The 21,528-nt window shown below is 40.9% G+C and overlaps 1 long non-coding RNA gene and 1 pseudogene across 2 annotated transcripts in view; both read left to right on the top strand.

The window, feature by feature from the left end:
• The first annotated feature begins 6,359 nt into the window (after positions 1–6,359).
• Positions 6,360–6,616, top strand: LOC116067951 (annotated as a pseudogene).
• A 7,342-nt stretch (positions 6,617–13,958) lies between these two features.
• LOC116069883 overlaps positions 13,959–21,528 on the top strand; it is a 39,532-nt gene continuing 31,962 nt past the window's right edge. For both annotated transcript variants that reach the window (XR_004110194.1, XR_004110193.1), the window contains exons 1-2: positions 13,959–14,160; positions 14,723–14,986. This is a non-coding gene — a long non-coding RNA (uncharacterized LOC116069883). The remainder of the gene's footprint in view (positions 14,161–14,722; positions 14,987–21,528) is intronic.

The following is a 21,528-nucleotide window of genomic DNA, read 5'->3' as shown; positions in this document are numbered from 1 at the left end:
TTTACTTTTGTTTGTTTGTCTGTTTTGTTTTGTTTTGTTTTGTTTTGTTTTGTTTGAGATAGGGCCTCATCACTATGCAGCCCCATTTGACCTGAAACTTACTATCTAGACACAAAGGCCTCAAACACACTTCTGCCTCTGCCCCATCCCCCAGTGCTGGGATTAAAAGTGTGCACCATCAAGCCTGTCTGAAAGCTTCCCTTTAGAGTTGGTCCTAAGTAAAATGGAATTTTCTAGGCAGATGAGGAGGAAGTGAATGCTTGGGGGAAATACTATAGTTTGGTGAGTTTGAAGTGAAAGATAATGATGGAGAAACAACCAGAAGTGACATCAGACAGCGTGTACAGACCAGTGTGACACTCTGTAGCCCAATTTAGGAAAATTTAACTTTAACATGAATGTCTCTGATTTTGAAAAGGATTCACCAGGGTCTCTTGGGGTGTTGGTGAGGTGTAGTCTGGGTCCCCTTTGACTCCTCTTTAGTGTGATTTACTCAGCCTCTGCATTGGACATAAGTGTAAGATTTCATTTCACTCAGTACTTGTCTGCTGAGCACAGACTAGTGCTGGCCTGACACATTCCCATCGTCGGCACAGAGCTTACCTCCTAGTGCTGAAAACACTCCTTTATAAAAGGTTGGAAGCCTGGACATACTGCCAGTAGGCAGCCAGGAGGAAGGTAGCATTATCAATGATAATGTCATGCTTATCTGTTTGATACAGACTAAACAGCAGAGGGGGTGGGCAGTAAATGAAATGTATAAAACCAATAGTGCTGGAGGAGGTGAAGACAGTGTTCTTTAGGCAAGTCCCAGGCTTCTGGTATGGATGAATTTGTTGACCACCGGGACTCTAGGGGGGAAGAGGAGGGTCCCAGGGAAGAGCTGAGTGAGGGGATATGAGCAAAGAAGAACAAGAATGCTGTCTCAGGGGAATAGTGTGCAAGCAGACTTCAGTAGTGTATGGCAGTTCAGAGAGGCCTGGCAATGCAGATCAAGATGTCTCAACTTCATTTGGCAAATGTAAGGGGCTTGGGAGACTTTGGTGGAATCAGTTTTAATGGAAGCCAGATTGCAGTGGGCTGAGAAGCAAGTGTGTAGCAGGACACGGGGATGGTGAGGATAGATATTGCTTCTAGAAGAATGGTTGTGAAAGCAGGAGGGAGAGAGTGATTGCCGGAGAAGCGCTTGAGTGGGAGGCATGGGCTTATCAATATGTGCAGGAGAGGGATCCAGAAGAACTGCAAACTGGAGACAAGAGTGGTGTGTGCATGTGTGTGTGTACGAGTGTGTAGGGCTGTGTGCATGGCTGTCTGCATGTGGGTGTGGGTGTGTGTGAGTGTGCATGTGGGTGTGGGCATCTATGTGTTTGTGTGTACGTGTGTGTAAGTATGCATGGGTGTGTGTGCATGAGTGTAGATGTGGATATGAATGTGTATTGTGTGCACAAGTGTACATGATCTGTGTGCAGGCATGCACACAAGTGTGTGCATGAGTGTGTGTGTGTACATGTGTGCTTGTGTGTGTGTGCATGTGTGTGTATGAGTGTGTAGGGCTGTGTGCATGGGTGTGTGCATGTGGGTGTGGGCATCTATGTGTTTGTGTGTACATGTGTGTAAGTATGCATGGGTGTGTGTATGCATGAGTGTGGATGTAGACGTGAATGTGTATTGTGTGCACGAGTGTACATGATCTGTGTGCAGGCATGCACACAAGTGTGTGCATGATTGTGTGTGTGTACATGTGTGCTTGTGTGTGTATGTGTGTGTGCATGTGTGTGTTTGCTCACATGTGATTACTAAAGGAGGTTCCTGAAGAGGTGGGAATCTTGAGCACAAATTTTCACTGAGAAACATGAAATATTTGAGCACTTAGTAGGAATGTACTTAGCATTCCATTGAATGTAACTTACATATTCACATATTTGGAGTGTTTTTGAGGAAAATTTTATGAGAGGGCTTTGAAAATTAATTTCAGTTTTTCCCAGATACTTGGAAGATTGGTAATATTAAGGAATTGTGAGTATAATGCACTTCTTTGCAACTTTTACATCTTTCTCTAAGTCGTTTAAATCTCTGAATATCAAAGCTACTTTTGTTTGAATCTAATTGATACTTTAATAATCTGCTCTGGAGTGCTTGGAATATGCACACATTTTCACCCCTGGAAATGCCTTAAGAAACTTTCATCTTTCACCCTTTTATACCTTTGTTCTTGCTGGCTCCTAAGTTTTCCATGAAGGTCTAAGTTAAAAGGCTCTCACGAGTATTAAAACACATTTTATAGCATTCAACCATGACTTTACATTTGCCTGCTCATATCCACTTTTTAGATGAAATATTATCTTCTTTTTCACAATCGGATGCTATTAGATATGCTAAAAACCCTCTCAGGTAAACCAGATGTGTAGTTATTAGCCTCCAGGGGTGACTTTAAAACAAGCAATGGTGTCACACTGTCTAAAGAGTTGCTGTGTGGAGAGCCGTTTTCAGCTGTTCCTGGAGAGCGAGTAAACAAGCCCTCATTTGCCTAAGCTTGCTGCCATTGGTTGTTTCCGCATTTGGTGACCTATCTGCTTTTGCTATGTGGCTCATTGGGATTGGCTAAGCTTGGGAGTACTTAAGGCTCAAGAAGGCAGACAGGGAAGCCAGAAGTAGGAGAAGCAGGCAGGAGGAGCAGGAGGGAGAAGCAGGAGTGAGAAACATTGTTAAAAGGTTCCTGAAATAAACTACTAAAAGGAAGAGTTCCTGGGTCCGCGTCTTTCTTGCCGGATGGGGAGGACGGGACGTTGCTGCTGCTGCTTTGCTTTACACACGTCAAGGACATATAACAATCCATTCGTTCTTGCCTGTGCTGTTGTCCGTTTCTGTTCCACCTCCAGGGCTGGCGTTGAGGCCAAGGGTTGAGAAGTAGTTCTGAAGGGGTGCAAAACATGTGCATTTCTTTCTTACACTTAACAGTAATCGCCAGCCCTGGTAGGAGAAGCAGATTACATACCACTACATGTCCAGCTCCCACTCCACAAGGCTGAGCACTAAGCATCTACAGGTGGCTCCTGGGGGACTGAAATGTCTATTTAACAACGAAGGGATAGTAACCTAATATAATGTACTGTGCCTGACAGTTGGGCTTGTTAGGATGAAATGGCCCTCGAGGGTGTATTCACGTGGCTTCTAGCCACAGTGTTTATTACTGACGATGAGAGTTGGGCTGAGTCTTCTAGACACGGGCAAACTTCATTTTGACATTGATCTTAGGCCACAAGCATAAATCTCTGGCTTTTCACACCTCACCACTTTAACGTATCAAGGAAACATGTTTCTGACCTTTTCAGTGTCCCTGCTGTACATTGTGGGAACTTCCCCTGAACATGTGTTATTACTGCATCCCATCTGTACTCACTGATTACATGAGCCAGTGGTTTTATCATCAGCTCTATTGACCACCTTTCTTGTTTCCTACCTTTGTTTGTATGTTCCTTCATGCATATAGAGCAGCCTTTCTTTTTCTAAATAGTTCCAAAATGCTAGATTGTCAAAAAGAATTCAACAGGAGTATGCTGTGCTATATACTGTGAAAGGAGCTGATCAAAGTATCCTTTTAATTGCTATAGTAATGATTTAGATGTGTAAAAAATGCTCAAGCTAAATTTGCATGACTAATTAAGCAAAACTTACAATTGACAAACATAATTAGCACATCCAAAACTGCAGCCATATCCTGGCCCTCTTCAGTTGGAGCCAAGAAAGAATGTAAAATACTTACCACTCCCTGCTTTCTGCTCTCTGTAGATCTCCTTGCCAATTCTCATTTTTAGGTTTTCTATACCTGGAACATAGCTAATTGCAAAACATTCCTAAGGATCATATTTTTGAAGAGAATTCTTATAAGTCTTGGCATATTGGTCCAACCCTTTAGCAGCTGAATTTTTATCCACTGAAAGGAAACGGCAAACAGGAGAGAGATCTCTTATCTCTCTTCAAACACTCATTCATATTGCTATAAGCAGTTAGGTTGGTTTTTATGGCAGGTTAATATTTTGTATATGAAAGTGGTTTGATGTGGACCACTGTAGAATGGCAGGTCTAATGACAGTGGACCTCACTCAGTGGGTAGAACTGCTTTCCCATGTCTGCTTGTGGCCACTCCTTGAGATACAAACATAATTCAAAATCCACCAGACTCCTTGTTGAGTCCAAACCGTGCTGGGTCTGAAGAAGTTGGGACCCCAATTGTCCTTATTTATTTATCTTGTGTCATACTTCATGGCAAATAGAATCCCCTGTTTGGAGTAACACTGGGGGAAAAGTCACTTCCTCTGTGGCCCAAATATCCTTTCTCCTTCCAGAATGCAAAGACTTCTTATCACATGCCTGGTGGTGGACCAAAGCCTATTTTCTGAGTCAGGTACCATTTTTGTTCACCCATGACTACCTTTATCCTTTGGATGTACCTAATAGCAAGTCCTGAAAACAATCCCAACATATGGATGTGGTAAATCTTTTCTCTCAAATGTTGACTGGTGAAGCTTCCACCCACCAGGGCAGCATGCTTCCTACATTCACTGAATCAGTGCTGACCACATATGTGCTGTGTGGCAAACTGCCTTTCTAGCACTGATGCCAATATGGACACTGACAAGCTGCCACATGTAGCTGTGCACACAGATCTTTCATACACAGTTTCCTTTCCTTTCAGTTTTCTTTTAATGGAAGGTGTTCTCTGTCCATAGCAATTTCTATCCATGGTATATGATATTATTATCATAAATATAATTCTACTTATGAAAACTTTTAAAAATGCCAAAAAGCACTAGGGGAAGCATCCTGCAACAAGAAGGTCTAGGACCAGCAAACAGAATTTCCAAGTGACATGTGATGTGTGCTTCAGATTTCTTTTTAACTCAAGGAAACCGGGTTTTACTGATAACGCCTTGATCATTCTGTTTCTCATCCCCACTTCCTTCCCAGAGTATACTGGTATGGTCCTGCCTATAGTTCTGTAGTTCTTCACTATATATTTTACATTTTTATGAGATATGGAATATTACCAAAGTAGATGTAGTATTGTTTGATTCTATATAACAATGCCATACAATGTGCATGTTCTATAGTTATTTTTGAACTTGACCCATAGACCAGGAGGCACAGAACTCCTTTTGGAATCTTATTGCCTCTTATCCTTTATCAGGATTTTATCCCCGATATTTTGGATGTGACTGGAGTAGACGAGTGTGCGTAGCACATAAGCCAGGTAGTGGTGGTGCACACCTTTAATCTCAGCACTTGGGAGTCAGAGGCAGATGGCTCTCTGTGAGTTTGAGGCCAGCCAGGTCTACAGAGTGAGTTTCAGGACAGCCAGGGTTGTTACACAGAAAGACTCTGTCTCAAAAAATCATAAAAAGAAACAAATAAGATCCTTAAAATATGTATGGAACAGGGCCTTACTACATAGCTCTCAACTCTCAGTCCTCCTGCCTCAACCTCTCACACACTGAGTACAGAAAATCAACCAAGAATAATCCTGTTTTTGGCATATTTTCATGGTAGACAAGAGGTTTCCTGTCTTAGACAGTATCCTGTCTTGCACGGTGGTTAGTTTTGCCAGCTTGACACCAGCTGGGGTCATCTGGGAAGAGGGGTCCTCAGTTGAGGAATTCACATCATCAGATATGTTTGTGGATCATTTTCTTGATTAATGCTTGATATAGGAGCCCTTTGTAGGTGGTTCTACCCTTGGCAGATAGTCTTAGGTTATATAGTAAATCAAACTGATCAAGTCATGGAGAGTAAGACAGCATCTAGCATTGATCCACAGTCTCTGCTTCAGTTCTTGCAACTAGTTTGCTGCCTTGAATTCTGTTAGGCATCCCTGGATGATGGAGTTGTAACCTGTAAACCAAATAAACCCTTTCCACTCCAGGCTGTTTTTCAGTTGGTGCTTTATTAAGCAACAGCGAAGCAAACTGGGACACCTTGGTTGGGGTGTAAACAAGCTCGGGGGCTTGCAAAATCACTGATATAAACGCTCAGGGATAACTTTCTCAAATGTAAATATCTCAGAGGTAGAGTATTACTCATATTTTCATATTTATGGAATATTATTCTCCAAATTGCAAGGTGTTCCTAATAGCAGTGTATGAAACTTCTATACAGAGTCAGTGCTCAGTGCTCGCAGACTTAGTAATCAGCTTGCTGAGTTGATCATAATGGGTTTGTCTTGCCACATGTGCCCTCTGAACATCTGAGATGTAGCTAGTCTGAGTACAAGACAGGCACCAGGAAGAAAGAATGAGGATGATCTCTGGGGAGATTAAAGCTGCGTCCCTGCACTCAGTGCCCTGGCCTCCCACCCTGACCCCATGCCCATAAGGAAGGCTGAAGGGGATGTTAAAGGAAAGAATGCCAAGATGAGGGATGAGCCACAGGGACATACAGCCTTGTTGTTAAACCTGCCCCTCCCAAGTCAGAGCCCAGCCTAAAAGACAAAGACTAAGAGAATTTACCCAAGGGTGAAGGGGAAAGCTAATGTTGGAAGGATGTGAACAATCTTGCAGAAGATGGAGACACCAACATAGAACAGGCACAGAAAGCTGAAGGTGCTGGAGATGCCAAGTGAGTGTGTGCATTTGAGATACCTGTGCTTATGGCGAATGCACAGGTTGAAATACTGTCTTTTATATGCTTTATACAAAGGAAGAATTTTGTTTTACTTTTAAAAAGAAAAGAAAGCTGTTTTTAGCACACAGAATGCTTCGTTGTTTTGGAGACAGGAACATGTGCCACTAATACAACGTCTCCCAAGCCGAGTTGAGGGAAGACACTTTTCCCTGCTAATTTTGAAAGACTACTCTTGGCCACCAGCAGGGACTTCCTGATGTTGGAAACACACGTGTTCATCAAAGGCCCTCAATGCCCCATGACGTGGGAACACTAACATAATTTTTATATCCGCCTCTCCCTTTATCATCAGTGTAGATTTAATTCCTTTGAAACCAGAGACCTGTTGGGACCTGACCCCCTAAGATTTGGCTTTGTGGTGACATTAATGTGTGTTCCCCCAAAGAGCAGCGGTTCTTTTCTAAAGTACTGTAGGTCTTCAGATTAACAATTCTACCATTTTCATTTCATTTCCTGAAAGTCAGGGTTGGCTTGTGGAAAGCGATTAAACATCATCCTTAATGTGAAATGTCAATCCTCACTCCAAGCTACTTGCACCTTTCCAAAGCATTGGATGAAGGCTTCAATTGGTTTTACAGCAGTTTTCTGCTCTTGCTAGTCTATCCAAGATGGGAGTCTGAAGATTCTTGTATGCTGTTAATGATTGTCTGCCCATGCTGTGCCTCAAATACTGTGGCCAATGATGAAAAGTATCTTAAATAAAGATGGATACAGTTTGGATTGAGAAAAATGCACACCAGATCCTGAAGATTTGTTATGATATTATATATCTCATTAACAACACTTTTTATTGATTATATCCTGATATAATCAAGAAGGTTAACTTTGGACCTTCTATGTTAGTTAAATTAACTTCTGAGTTTTTGCTTTTAAAACATGTCCCTGCAAGAAAAAATTTTAAAGGCAAATATGGTTCCCAGTGCATTTCTATTGGCTAGCCCTATGATAGAAACTATACTACGCTGTTGAATAACAGAGAATGGACGTCTGTGCTTTGTGATCTCAGCTGAAGAAGGTCATCTTTGGTTCTCATTCTATTGTGTGAGTAAAGACAATAAATGAAGGTTCCATTCTGCCATTCGTCCCCATGTATGAAGACGATCGTGGAGTTTCTTCCTTTAATCTTTTGGTGTGGTCAACTATATGGATAGTTTTTTTTTTCTTCAACTCATTTTTAGCTAGTGTACAAAGTAATGGACCTTTATTCAGACATTTTCACATATATATCATTGCGTTTTGTTCTTATTGGTCTCCATCTACTATCTCATATCCCCCTCCCACCTTTTGCTGGTCTCTTTCTATCCCCTAGTAGACTTCTTTCATGATTTTATGTCTGATATATTCTATTTTCTCTTTTTTTCCTCCCCTTCCTGTGGGTCTCTTTCTTTCTTCTCAGTGCTTTTTCTATGATCATGTAATTCACACACACACACACACACACACACACACACACACACACACACACACACGCACGCATGCACGCATGCGCACACACACACACACACACATCTATATCTATAATCTATCATCTATATAGTTGTGTATCTTTCTGTCTATATATTTATCTATGTATTCTGGAGTGGATCAGCCAGGTCATTTTGCACTCCTTTACACCATCCTGAATTTCATTTACTCGTCTTTTGCTTCGGAATCTCCCCCATTTTCACAGAGGAGACTGTTCTATAGTATTGATTTTTGTGCTTTCTTTACTGGCATCCAGTTCACACAACAGTATTTGCTTCTAATAGCACTTCTTACCAAGTGCTTACAAACACCCCGGGGCTTAGCACACAGTTCCTTCATTGATTTCCTACAAAAGATTGGTATGTAGATTCTATGCTCATCTTCATTTACCTGTGCAGAGGAGGAACCCTCCTCAGGGAACTTGCCCAACAGCAGCACTTCAATTTGACAAAATGCTAGACTGGATTCACCCCAAACCACCCTAATACAAAATACCAAAAGACTGAATAAAGCATTAAAAAGAGTTAAATGAATTGTGAGCCTGCGAAAGAAGTAGGGCAAGCCCTGGATTCTTTGGCTGTCACATCCATCCTCTGGGCTTCAGTTTTAATATCTCTTAATTGGGTGCAGGGGACAAAGCTAAGATGCCAAGCCAGGTGGGCAATGGGCCCAGAGCCTTCCAGCTTAAATCCAGACCTGCAAAGTGACCTGGTTAGTGAGTCAACAGAGAAGGAAGTTATCTACTCTCCCACATCTCAAGGTAGACAGAGAAGTTCCCTTCAGCCATGACTGCAAGTGACCGTGCTCAGGGGAGGCAGGATCCTAAGTTACTTCAGCTGTGTCTTATAAGTTTTGGAAGAGCATTTTCAGAAATGAGTATTTATGTTGTTCTCAATTCAAAATATTTCATAATTCCTATTCTAAGGTGCTCTTTAAACTTTGATTATATAGAAATAACAACTTTATCTCCAAACGTGTCTTTATTTTTTCACTTTTCCTCCCTAATCCAATTTAGTTGCACAATGTTAAAAATAAGCCATCATTTTTTAAACAGCTTTATTCAGATTCCCTTTGTAACTATGATTTTTTTTAATAAATATAACACAATAAATATATGTTCTCTGTTTGGGGTGGGGCATTGTATTCTCTTAATCTGTATGCCTAATAGATACTATTTTTTATATCTGGTTATTTGATTTATATATTAATGACTGAGAGAGCTATGTTAAAATCTTCCCCTATTAGTGTGCATTTATTCGAGTTTGGCTGTGATTCCGGCTTTTACTATATATGCTTGTACTGTATTAAGTAGATCCATATAGGTTAATGATAATTATATTTTCTTGTAGACTTTAAAAAGTCACTTTAGAACAAGACATGGCAGAGCACTTGAGAGGCAGAAGCAGGCAGATCTTTGTGAATCCTGGTCTGCACATCAAGTTCTAGGCCAGCCGGGGACTGCATGGTCCAGCCAGGTTTTTTTTTAAAAAATGAACTGTTTATCTCCGTTAATGATTCTAGTCTTCAATGGCTTTTTTTTTTTTTTTTAACTGACATTTCCCTTGTCTATCTTCCTTTCATCTTTTTATTATCCACACTCCCTCTGCTTTGGGCACGCCTCTTAGAAATGGCCTGCTGTTGACATTTGTTGGCTACTTTACTGACAGTTACAGTAACAACTTCAATTAACTGAGTTTAACCTATTTTCAGATTCTACAATTCATTAAATAGTTAGATTTATTCCTATCATGTAATTTTCTATTTATCAAGCTCTCTGTATTTCTAATCTTTTCTTGCTTTATTTTAGAATCACACATATTTTTAATTATTCTTCTTCTCACTTCCACTCTGGCAATTTTTTAAATTTGAGATTTTTGTATGTGTGTGGTTTTCCCCTAATTTCCTCACATCCTATTAGTGTCCCACCCTCTCTGCTCTTCAAATACAGCAAAGCGTTTCATGTTTTCTCTTTTCTCACAGAATGTCTACCCCTGCTTGCCATTTCACAGTTAGGTAGGAGTTTGGTTTGAGCTGTTTTGAAAGTCACAAGTCAGTTATGGTTAGCATGCACTCCTTCACTCCATCTTCCAGCACAGTTGGCCATTTCCCAATGCTCACGTCCCTCATATCCCAGTCCTTCCTGCTGGCTCTCCTTTTTGTCCTGCTGAAATGCACCCCTTCTTGATCTACTGTAGTTGAGAGAACAGTGGCTTTGCTCTACCTATAATTCCCCCGAATCTGAATTTACACCATGACATTCTTAGATGTGGATTTAATTTTGTTTTTGTCTCTGGGCACTTGACATAAATATTTGATATGAGAGCTCAGTTGTTTCATTACTCCTCAGCCTGAAAAATTCTTTGCAGCCCTCATCTGTTATTTCTCCAACTTGTATCTTTCTGGTTTGGCCTCTCTTTTCTTCTCATTGAATCATTTCTTCTCATTGAGACACATGTTGGGTTTTCTTCCATACTTTCAATTTCCAGACTTTTCTGTAATTACTATTTTTATTACTTACCATAGATGAAAATAATAGTCATTGCTTTTTTAATTTTGAGTGATCTTGAATTTGTGTGTTTAGGTACAAATAACTTAATACTCCCCAAGCAATTTGTGTGTGTGTGTGTGTGTGTTGTATGTTCAGGTGTATGCAGGTACAAGCATATATGTGCACACAGATATGGGGGCCAGAGGTTTATATGGTGTCTTCCTCAAATACTCTCTACCTTATTTTTAGAGACAGAGTCTCTCATTGGATCTGGCACACAAGTTTAGCCAATGAATTCCAAGGATCCTCTGTCTCTGTCCCCCCCCACTGGTGCTGAAGTTATAAACAGAAATGCTGTCATACCTACTTTTATATGGATGCTGGGATCTGAACTCAGGTTCTTATGCTTGTTGCTTTAGCAATACAGCATCGCCCAAGCCACTTCTTAGACATTTTGAAAATAAGCTTCTGATCTGATGTTCTGTTAGAGTACACCTGTGTGCATTTCCTACACACAAGGGTGTTTCTTACATGATCGATATAAGCACCAGAATCAGGAAATTAATACTGATCTATTATTATAATCTAATACTTTCTTACAATTTTATGATTGTCCCATTGATATCATTTTATAAAGCTGATCCTGTTTGGAACATTGGTTGTTTATTTGTCAACCATTTCTTTGGAATGGGACATTTGTCCAGTTCCTGCTTCAATTGAATAATCTTGATGCTATTAAAGAGTTATCTGAATAACTCTTTCAGTTATCTGAATGTTTCTCAGTCTGGTTTGTCTAGTGTTTCCTCATGATTGGTTTTAGCTTATGCATCTTGGCAAGCAGATCAAAGAACTGGTGCTGAGTCCCTCACTCACGGCGGTGAGTCTTACTATAGGCCTCACTCATGGCAGTGAGTCTTACTACAAGCCTCACTCACGGCGGTGAGTCTTACTACAGGCCGTGTTCACTTGGATAACATGGCTAAGATGGTTTCTGCCAACTCTGTCATTTGAAAAGTTATTTTTTCATTTGTAGTGAAGTACCTTTATGGGAGCTATTTGAGACCATGCAAACATCCTATTTCTCAGGGCCTGGGGGTTAGCCCAACTTGGAGAGTGCTTGCCTGACATGGGAAAAACCCCAGGTTCAACCCACAGGATCACACAAACCAGGTGGCTCGTGCCTGGATTTCCAGCAGCTGGGAGACAGGCAGAAAGAGTAGAAGTTTAAGGTCATCTTGGATCACACAACAAATTCTAGGCAAACGCTGGGCAACATGAGACCCGTGTCTCAGAATGAAACATATTTCTCACCTATGTTTCCACAATAGTTCCTGCAACTAGTGGCAATTAACACTCTAGTGTTTACTGACTAGAGTTTGTTTGTTTTTTTTTAAACTTATTAGTTAGAATTTGCTGTAAAGGAGCCAGGTGGCTTATTGGTGTGTGTGTTCATGCATGCCTGTGTATGTGTGTGTTTGTATTCATGTGTGTGTTGATAGTCCAGATTAGCCTGGGAATCAAGATCCTCCTTGCCTGGGCCTCTGGGGTGCAACATTTACAGGCTTGCACCACCACACCTGCTACTTACATACTTCCTGAATGCATGGAGTGCTTTGTCTTCACAGTGGCTTGTTGACGCACCATTTTGGTACATAGCTGACTCCCAATTGTAAAACTAAAATAATTATCAGCAACTTTATTATGCATCTAAGATTCCAACTTTGTGTTTATCAAAAACAAAAGAAACAAGGCAAGGCACTCGCTCAGCATGCGTGTGTGCTTTAGCTAATCTAGAGCAGTGACGATAGTCATGTCCTTGCTGTTCTCTAGAATCTTCTCTTTTCCTCTGCAATGCAATCCCTGTGCTCAGCTTTGAGTCTCATGTCCTTTTAAATAAAGAGAGAAGTGAACTAAGAACTCTAAACTATGACATTTTAAAACTCAAGTTTAAAAGTTTGTTTTGCCAACTCGAGGCTTGAGGGTGGCATATTTGCCCAACATGCTCAAGTTGGAATCCCAGTACCAAAAAAACCCAAAAAACAAAACAAACAAACAAAAAACCCAAAAAACCAAAAACCAAACCAAACCAAAATAAAGCCAAAAGGAGAGATAATTTGGTTAACAAGATTTGCTTTTATTCAAGTTACAAATTTAACTGTTAATTAAAAGACCCACAAAATCAAATCTCAAGTTCTACAAAATAATTTTCTTATTTATTTATGAAGTATAGGGTGTGTAGTAAGAGAGGGAAAGACAGACACAGAGTCAGTCAGACAGACAGATACACTGGCACACCACACACACACACACACACACACACACACACACACGCACACACACACACGAGAGAGAGAGAGAGAGAGACAGAGACAGAGAGAAAAATCTAGAGAATCCATATCCTTAAAATGAAAGAAAGTACATAAGATTTGAATAAAACAGGGATTCCTTAATTAATTGAAATCCTATTTAGAAATAGTCACTTTGAGAGCCTGGGTGGGGAAATAGTTTTACAGCATTCAAAAGTGTCATGAGAGGCTGGAGAGAGAACCATCAGCAGTTAAGAGACCTTGCTGCTCTTGTAGTGGATCCCCTTCTGGTGCCAGTAACTCCATCTCCAGGGGATTTGACACTCTCTTCTGGTTTCCAAAGGTGTGCACTTGCGTGTGCACATACACCTTTTTTTTTTTTTAAGTCAAACAAATTTTGAATAAATCATCAAATTAAACATTTTTGTATTAAAAATGTCAAAACAAAACACAGTAACTTGAAATTCTTGCCAGTAAGTATCATCAACTTTAAGGCAACTCGCAGAATCTTGATCACAGGTGGGAAGCCTGGTGGTCTTCCAGAATGTTCGGGGTCTTTGAAGTAAAGTTCACTGTTTACATTCATTCTCTCTCATGCATTAAGCTCTCTGGTTTAGTAGCCTCTTGGTATTGTTCTAACATGCAGTTCTTACATGTAATGTGCATATATGTTTTAACCTTAGCTCCCCAATGGAATATAAGCTGGGGAAGGAGCTTATTGTTCTATGTTTCCTCTTATGCAGCTTATTGATATATGTTGGTGTTTGAGCAACTCAGCATGCTCATTCTTTTTCATTGATTTCATTTTTTAATATTTCACTAGTGTCTTAGACTTGAATACATTTTCTTTAACCATTAAATCTTAAGAAATTTGCTCTGTTCTGAATATATGACTTCATCACATTTAATAATTCAATTTGATTCAAGGGGATGGCTCAGTGGATAATATATATATATACATATATATGTATATATTATATATATTTTATATATTTTATTTTTATATTTTTCCCATGAGGATCTGAGTTCAAATCCCGAGCACCATGTAAACATCTAGGCATGGCGCATGTAGCCCACAATGGAGGAACAGAGAATTGTAGATCCTGAGAGTTCACTGGGCAGCCTACCTGGAATGGCCAACTTTTGGTTCAATGAGAGACCCTTGTCAAGGCAGCAAGGCAGACAGCCAACATCCTGTTCTTGCCTCCACATGTGGGTACACAGGTAAGTGGACTTGCATGCTTGTAACATACATGTACACACACAAGCATACATCATGGTGAAAATTATGGAGAACAAGATTAGGCCACCTCTTATTTTCATCAACTGAAGAGGCTTCACCAAGAGGCAGACAGAGAACTGTGAAGGTATCCGACAGCATGTACTCGCTTCTCACGTGAGAGCTATGCAGGAAGGAGTAAGAGAGCTTGACATTTTTAGAACTTTAAAATTGCAGCAAGATTTAAAACTTCCTTTTCTATACCTGGTTTCCTTGCAATATCTTGCTTACTGGGTATGGAAATTCTAACTCCCACAGGCAGCTATTGCCAATGCTTTTCTACAGCTGGACTGATTTTCTCCTTGAACTCTGGATGTGAGGATGGGAAATGTTGGCAGTGCTGGAAGAACAATTAGTCTCTTAAATCAAACTAGTACCTTTGAAATGGGGAAGGAAATGGGAAGGCAGTGTTGTCCTAACGTTCTCCGTGCCGGCTTAGTGGCTGACAGCTACTTGAAAAGGAGCCTGATTTTTTTTCTTACTCCCAATTTGAATTTCTTTATTTAGGAGCATTTCAGGGCATGGCTCTTGTTCTTTGCAACCGTGACAGAACAGAACATGTGTTTCCTGGGTGAAGACCACAGGAATGCTGAGCCAACCTTCCCCCTACCTTTCTCCACAAAGGAAAAACTAAGAGATCATCGTTGGAACATCCACTAATGAGAGGTGCTCTGAGGTTCAACACCATTCTGAGATTTCTGGTCTTTCTATTGCCACCACCACCTGCTGATCAATATCAGCTGCTAGCTCTACACTTTAATGGAATTGTCAGTAAGTAAAATCGCATTGCTCCTCATTAATCCTTAAAACGAATAAGGTTAATAAAAACAGATCTTGTGAGTATATGATTTATTGACATTCTAGTATCCTTTAAGTATCTGTATGATGATCTTCTAACGCCTCATCTGACTCTCTATGGTGCTTTTTATTACTTTGTGACTTGTGTTATGGATGAAATCTGTGGCCCATCACATCTAGTAGGTAGCAAATCTTTTTGAGGTCAATATATACACCTCTTGCTTCTTGATATTGTTCCTGGGTGCTAGGATGATGCCTTGCATTTAGCTGGCTTGCGATAAACACTCATTTGATAAATTAGTACATTAAAATTGTCATTGGTGGGGATGGAGAGATGGCTCAAACCATGAAAAGCACATACTGGCTCTTGCAGAGGACTGGAGTTCTGTCCCCATCACTTATGTTGGACAGCGTACAACCACCAGAAATGCAAGCTCTGGGATTTCAGTGTCACTGACCTTCTCAGGCATCTGTATTCACATGCACATAACATACTCACACAGAAACACATACACATACACATAATTGAATACATCTTTAAGAATGTCATTGATAGAATAGACATCTATTGCTGCATACAGAATAGTAATAGTGACTTTCCAGACGGACATGTGAAATGGATGGTGTGTGGAGATGTCAGCCAGTTCTGCTTTAACATGTCCTTGGCGTGACTGCTGGACCACATGGAAGTTCTGAGGCGAGGGTGCCTCCTCTGTGATTCAGAGGCTGACGGGTATGCGCTTGCTTCCTCTCTCGCTTTCAGCGCTTTTCAACATGATGTGCTAACTCTTCTGGCTCCAGTGGCCCAGCAGGGATCACACAACAATTCCATTTTAGGGCTTTAACTAGTAGTTCACCCTTTTACAAGGAATATTTAAATTACTCTCTTCCAAGACACATCATATCTGCCACTCTCCTGCTTACTGTTATTAGGAATGGTCTGTGCCATCTTGGCATTGAGTTACCCAGAAGCCCTTAGGGCTATCTGCCTCAACATGTGCTTATTTAGTTTGCTCAGTTGTTTCTAAGTGTTCAAATGCATCATCTCTTCACCTTAATGTCTACCATCCAAGAGAACTTAGATTGTTCTACTAAGATTCCCTTCAGAGGCATGGTCTGAAGAGATGGAAAGTGTGTATCTTGCATCTCAGATTACATAAAACTCTGTGTCTGTGCTTTATACTCACTCTTCCTCTACTAGGTAAAAGAAGAGATCTGTGCTCTAAAAACAAAAATTCAGCCAGAGCGTGGCCAGTTGATTGGGGCTTTCTGTAATCCAATGGAGCAAGTTTAATGACTCAAGAGAGGCTGGCTGTATATTGCAGTTCGTGGCTCATGAAAAGATACACTGCTTAATTTTAAGCTGGGTCTCTTAGGCTGAATTATATTAGTTAGGTAATGCCTCCCCTGAATGAACTGCTGTTATCTGAGCTCCAGCATCAGAAATGTACCACAGGAAGGGAATCCTTGTATGTGGGTGAGTTATTGAATTCCAACAGGATTTTCTCCACCATGGAAGAAACTGGCTGGTGATGAACAGTATTAATGCTTTAGGGTAAAACAAACATTTTGTTATATGTCTGAACACACTCTTCACCTACTAATAAATGTAGGTAATGGATGTCAGGGGTCTCTCCTATAATGCTTTAGTGTTTAGCGTTCATCCAGGAGAAACTCCAAAGACCTTTACACACCACAGAGGGCCTTTGCCTCCTGGTGCTTGCTCTGAGCCTGCCTCTTCTCATAAACTCTTCCCATTAGCCTTTCCAGCTAAACTGGATTAGGTTTAGGGTATCAAATGTCCCCACTGGGCCTCCTTACCCACATGCTTTCTGCCTGGATTATTTACTGTCTTCTCCTACATCTACCTCACTGTTAGTAATGGTGGGCGTTGAATAAAAAACAGGGCTTGCATGAATTCTCTTCCTTAATCTTACGACAAACCGGAAGCACTATAATTATTCCCATTTCACAAAGAAGAAAACAGAGGCTTGGCAAATCTAAGACCCCCTAAGCTGTCCCACACAGCTGTTAAGTGGAGGCATAGAGAGGGGAAGCTGAAGGACCCCACTCTGGAGCTCAGTCCAGGTTGGTCCTCCCCCTGGCATGGTAACTAAAGACAGCAAACCTCTATTGGTTATTTAGGTAGTACTTGTTCCAGAAAGCTTTTCTGGCGGGAAGCCTGCCAGAAGCTCATCCTACAACTTCTGTTAATCTGCTCATAGCACTTAGCAGCTATCCCTTCCTAAAAATGATTGTTTTCTTGTCTGTGTCTCCCAACTTGCCTTAGAGTCCCCCAGGGCATATCCCACATGTCCTTCTTTCCTCTAAACTCAACTCTTCCTGAAAAGCAGGTACCAGAGCCTTTAGAATGGTAAGTTTCGCTCCTCACCTCTTTTAAATGCCACACCACTGGAAATTCTGTGCAATTCTTAGTGCAGAAAAAGGTTAATTTTTCTTACTGATTTTAGATTCAAGTAGAAATTAGTGACTTCTCCTTTTTTGGAGGGAATCCAGAATTACGTGAGCAGATTGAAACCTTCCTGTGGTTAGTAGGGCCTAGCCATGTGGTTCAAGGCTATTGCTCAATGCCGCTTTTGCTCATTCCCGCAACCCCTTTTCCATGATCAGATTGTCCTTGGTAGAAAACAAGAAGCAGGAAGTGGCTGGTCACTTTACAGACAAGACAATGAGGGATTCTTATTCCTCACCTGGCTTGTTCCCTAATGTCACGAAATATTGAAGGAGGAAGAGACACTGGATTGTAGTGCCTCTAGCCCCTTTTCACTGAGAAAGAAAATGGAGGTCCAGGGAAGACCAAACTCATCCACAGTGGTTGGTCTAGCCAGAGCTATGATCTATATTTTTCATTTAAATAGAAAATGTATTGGATATGCTTTAAATATCACAAAATGTTCAAATATATATGTATATATATGTATTAATAATTCAGCCTAAGAGACCCAGCTTAAAAATTAAATAGTGTATCTTTTCATGAGCCATGAACTGCAATATACAGCCAGCCTCTCTTGAGTCATTAAACTTGCTCCATTGGATTACAGAAAGCCCCAATCAACTGGCCATGCTCTGGCTGAATTGTATATATGTGTGTATGTGTGTGTGTGTGTGTGTGTGTGTGTATGTGTGTGTGTATACACAATTTCACACAGTGCACCTGGATCATATTCAGACCCTCTTCTCCAACTCCTTCAAGATCCACTTGCCCCATCTCTCTACCCAGTATCATGTCTGCAGATAGCTTGTGTCATCCCATAGCAGACATTTCAAGCATAGATGATTAGGGGAGAGAAAACATCAAGAGTCTCTTTTTTCCTTTTAAATGACAAATTCCTTCTGCTAGCCAACACCCTGCTGTGCTAACTTTATTAATGTACCCTCAGGACCTAGTGACCTCCTGGGTGCCACCTTTCAGTCTATATTGCATTGGAGAACAAGCCTCCAGTGTAAACTCCTGGAGGACACATTCCAGTGCTAGAAGGAAACTTTGAAATGATAGTTTTATTTTCATGTGTAGGACTCATAACCGCATCACACAGTATTTAAAGCACATCTCTCCTTTGTATAACAAAGGCATATCTTATTTTCTAAAAAGCTAACATGTTATCAAGCTGATATGGTAAAATAACATAGAGCGATTCCTGTGTGGGTCTCATTCTTCAATGTTCAAATATGCACCACCCAATTTTTTTGGGTGGCCTTTGATGTCTCTTCTCTTTAAACGAAAGTGTCATTGACTCTCATTGGCTGCATATACTCTCTGAGCTGCAGCGGGTACACATGGAGATGACTGTGGGTTTGCTTTTGTTTTTTGTTTTTTTGTTTTTTTTTTGTTTTAACTTTTTATTGGTTCTTTGTGAATTTCACATCATGAACCCCAATCCCGTTCATCTCCCCTCCCTTTGTGCCTGCCCTCCACCCCTGCCACCTCCTCCCCAACAGAGACATTCTTGCTTATTCTTTTGGATGCTTATGTGAGCAGACTGACTGGCACTAGGATGTCTGACTGTTGATTCAGCCTGACTCTTCCCCAAGCCAGCTACCCAAAACCTTTGACTTGGCCCATTAACACCAGGCTTTAAATATTTAAGTCAACATTAACAACATTACCTGGCAAACTTTGTCTGGTGTTGGCATTGCTTAGAAATTTAGAGAAATTATTTATGCAGAAATATTTTCTTTATTGCAATACTCTCGTGTAGTAATAGCAAACATTTGGAGGATTGAACTTTTGCTTAAAATTGGATGAGATGGTTACTCCTATTTGAAAGGCACATTTTAATTGCACAGTTTAATTACAACAGCAATGAGAGATTTCTCTAATAGTTTTCACGGTACTAAAGTTTCTAGTTTAACAGACTTTTAAGGGCGCTGAGAATTGAACCCCGTGCTTCATGCATGCTAAACAGGCACTCTTATCCTGAACCACATCCGTTGCCAAGCCCAACAGATTTTTAATAACATTCAATGTCCCAAGAAAGCTTTCCTTATTTCCTGTCTCTATTCAAAGATAAAGCTCAACTAATTCTTCAGAGCAATGGCTCAAGTTACCTGAGGTCAGGTTAATTTTGTCCCTGCTGTCTAGAATAGCCCCATTCATCCAGCAACATATCAGTCCATTTAATTAATATGTACTGGGTCTTCTTCAAGGCCAAACAGGGCCCAATTATGGGCTATAGCTAATTTTACCCCTTCTTTGTATCACATCCTGCTTCCCTGCTCCTCCTTAGCCTGATGTGCTTACAACAAAAGTTCAGTAGGAGACTATCACTGGCATGATAAAATTAAATAGAACAACACCAAAAGGTGGTGGTGGTGGGGGGGGGGTTGGAGGTGCCTCTTACCATCAGCAGGGAGGCAGAATAATATATCTCCTGCTTTGGGTACAGAGAAGTTTACAGAGCAAATACGTGAAATTTGTTCCATTTGTTATGACTGAACGCCATTTTTCTCTGTATAAGTGGGGTCACTATAGAGAGCACACGTTTCCCAATAAAGTAGAGTGTTACCATCCTACTGATCCCAGCAAAACCTGTTAGGGACTATTAATTTTATTGTTCATTTAGGCATGCATGGTTGCCACAGCAACAACATTAGTTCCTTCAAGTCTCTGTGCAGTGAGCATCTGTTAAGAAACCTGCGAAGGTGTCGCTGCCTCTCTCTCCTGTCTCAGACTGGACCCCTTTCTTTCTTGCTCTCCTTCTGAGCTACAAATTTTCCAAGAGCACCCCCACCCGGAGAATACACTTCTGGAATCAGCCAAAGAAGAAATCTACAGGAAAATGAAGGCCTTTATCTTCCGTGGGCTGCCGCAGAGGACTGGATGGTTTGGAAGTTAGATAATAATTAAAAATCTTGGGTCAGCTGAAATGTGAATAAGTCCTTGGCAAAGTTCACAGCCAATCTTTTATGCAGGGCAGCCAGGACACTGAGTGTCTTGATTAAAGCCAAAATTGTAAATTCTAGCTCAAACTCCCAGTGGCATGCAGGAACAGGGTGCAGTTTCTTGCCAGCACTCATATTCCAAGATCTTGAGAACAATATAGATTTAAGACAATATGGTTCTTAAAGGGGATCATTCTTTTTTGTTTCTCCCAATGCACCACCAGGGTCTGACAAAGAAAGATTAGATGCTTTTGAGGGCTTCTGTTGTTACGGATAGACATCTGTCTTTGAGAGTATTATTTAATGTGGGTTCTTGTCTTAGGTCATGTCCTAAATTATGTCACCTGTAATTTATGCAGGAGGATTTATAGATAGATTCCATATTAGCTAGAGAAGAAGCTACTGGGCCTGGGCAGGATGTCTTTCTAAAAGGTTACTATGTATTCATTTTTGATCTGTGTGTGTGCACACACATGTGTCCATGGGCATGTGGTTGTCAGAGGATAACTTGAGGGAATCAGTTCTCTCTTTCCACTGTGTGAACCCCAGGAAGGGAACTCACAGGGTCACATGCTCAAAGGCAGGCCCATTTCCCAGACCCATCTAGCTGACCCCAGGCTGCCTCTTACATTGGTTGAGAGGAAGTATCGTAAATGTGTGTAGAATCCTCAGTTGAAAGTTAACATGTAAATGTTAGGGCACCTGAGTGAGGGCGTTCATCAAAACATCATCACGGCCTCCTCCTCCTCCTGTCAGTGTTCTAATCAGGCTGATCAGAAGAGAGTTTTGTATTCATTTTTGCAAAGAACTTACTCATCCCTCCTCAAAATTCTTACCTAATGATACCTATTGTTCAATCATAAGTAATACTTAACAGGAAAATCTTTTACTTGGAGTAAATTATCTTTGAGAAAGATTCAACTTGGGATTCTCTGTTGATCAAGAAGTTGACATCTCTCCCCTCCTCGGTTTCAGAGAGGAATCTTCTATGCAGAGTTCCATCCTTAAACAGGAAGGCTGAGCTTAAGATGTTTCAGCATCCGCAGGCTGGAATGTGGCCCTTCTGTAAGCCTTTGCATGGATTCTAGGTCTTTCTGGTGCATTATGGTCTT

The sequence above is a fragment of the Mastomys coucha genome, unplaced genomic scaffold (genome assembly GCF_008632895.1).
Source record: "Mastomys coucha isolate ucsf_1 unplaced genomic scaffold, UCSF_Mcou_1 pScaffold22, whole genome shotgun sequence".
Taxonomy (NCBI): domain Eukaryota; kingdom Metazoa; phylum Chordata; class Mammalia; order Rodentia; family Muridae; genus Mastomys; species Mastomys coucha.
The sequence above is the reverse complement of the archived record's forward strand: the minus strand, read 5'-3'. Positions and strand labels throughout refer to the sequence as shown.